Below are 2,500 nucleotides of genomic sequence, written 5' to 3' on the forward strand. Positions count from 1 at the left end.
CACATTGGGACGTGTCGGCCTCCTTCCTCTCGTGGATGAAGCTCCACATTGGGACGTGTCGGCCTCCTTCCTCTCGTGGATGAAGCTCCACATTGGGACGTGTCGGCCTCCTTCCTCTTCCTCTCGTGGATGAAGCTCCACATTGGGACGTGTCGGCCTCCTTCCTCTTCCTCTCGTGGATGAAGCTCCACATTGGGACGTGTCGGCCTCCTTCCTCTCGTGGATGAAGCTCCACATTGGGACGTGTCGGCCTCCTTCCTCTTCCTCTCGTGGATGAAGCTCCACATTGGGACGTGTCGGCCTCCTTCCTCTTCCTCTCGTGGATGAAGCTCCACATTGGGACGTGTCGGCCTCCTTCCTCTTCCTCTCGTGGATGAAGCTCCACATTGGGACGTGTCGGCCTCCTTCCTCTTCCTCTCGTGGATGAAGCTCCACATTGGGACGTGTCGGCCTCCTTCCTCTTCCTCTCGTGGATGAAGCTCCACATTGGGACGGTGTTCTCCTTCCTCTTCCTCTGTTGGTGTGCAGTGATTCCCTCCTTCATCTTTGTGCTTTATTACACTTCATAAGCCAAAAAAGAAGTGGCCTACACACACACACACACACGCACACACACACACACAAACAAGCACACGCGCACACACACACACGTGCCATCAGGAGGTTTAATTTAAACACACACATGTGCCATCTCACACACTTCAACACGTCCATCTCACACACTTAAACACACATGCGCCATCTCACACACTTAAACACACACATGTGCCATCTCACTCACTTCAACACACACGTGCCATCTCACACACTTAAACACACATATGCCAGCTCACACACTTAAACACACATATGCCATCTCACACACTTAAACACGTCCATCTCACACACTTAAACACACATGTGCCATCTCACACACTTAAACACACATATGCCATCTCACACACTTAAACACACACGTGCCATCTCACACACTTAAACACACATATGCCAGCTCACACACTTAAACACACATATGCCATCTCACACACTTAAACACACACTGCAAAGGAATGCTGCATGAGGGAGAAGCCAGCCATTAATCACAGTTATTAACAAACACAGTTATAAACAAACACAGTTATAAACAAACACAGTTATAAACAAACACAGTTATAAACAAACACAAACACAGTTATAAACAAACACAGTTATAAACAAACACAGTTATAAACAAACACAGTTATAAACAAACACAGTTATTAACAAACACAGTTATTAACAAACACTGTTATAAACAAACACAGTTATAAACAAACAACAACATGGGAAGTAAACAGCATGGGAGCATTTAGTCCTGTTGGAGGTGGTTCTGTTCCTGGAGTCCTAGACATGGCACTGGCATACCAATGTGGTCAAAATGACTTACAGACAACTGGAGTGGTACTGCAGATTTATTAACGATATCGGGAGCATTGTTACAAGCAATCCATGTTCATGAAATGTCCAACAACAATGCCCATCAGTCTCTGGTCAAACCCATCTCTTATACCTAAACCCCTCCCTCGTACTCTTACACTGTGGCCACCTTGTCCTCCACTATAGATAAGAGTATTGACATAGGATCCCCTTACCTCCAAGCCTTGAATAACTCTCTTAGCTCATCAAACCTTACCCAACAGGTCAGACAGAATACATGGCCACACTCAGTTACCAATTCAATTGATGTTATCCTATGGAATCCTATACTAACCCACTTACTTAAATGTGAAACATATATTTATCCCACACCAACACACTCTAGGACAGGGGTGTCAAACTCAAATACACAGAGCTCACACACACACACACACACACACACACACACACACTCTAGGACAGGGGTGTCAAACTCAAATACACAGAGCTCACACACACACACACACACACACACACACACACACACACACACACACACACACACACACACTCTAGGACAGGGGTGTCAAACTCAAATACACAGAGGGCCCAAATAAAAGGAATGGGTGTAAGTCGAGGGTCAGACAGTGGGGCGAGCACTAGCGCTTCAGGCCTAAATTGACGTAAGCTACCAACGCGGGGACAGTGCATTGTGCGACTTGCAGTATTTGTGGTGCGTTCATCATACCAGCGGCCGCGGCAGACAAGCTCTGATAGATAGATTAATAGGAGATAGATGGATACTTTATAAATCCTGAGGGAAAATTAGGCGAGCCAAATAAAAATTTCACCGTTGCTCATTCAAATCAATGGAACTTTTTGCAACATTCTGAGGAGCTGGCAGGCCAGATTAAATGGCTCGTCAGGCCTGATCAGGCCCCCAGGCCTAAGGTTTGACACGTGCTCTAGAAGATCTCATGGAACATGTCAAGACCCTTACCACCCTAGACATGGCACAGGCTCAGAGCTAGTACACGTCACTGGCATACCAACACCCTTACCACCCTGGAACACTGTCTGATGGAACATTCCTAAATCACTGGAACACTGTCAGATGGAACATTCC

Source organism: Sprattus sprattus (assembly GCF_963457725.1).
Source record: "Sprattus sprattus genome assembly, chromosome: 17".
NCBI lineage: Eukaryota > Metazoa > Chordata > Actinopteri > Clupeiformes > Clupeidae > Sprattus > Sprattus sprattus.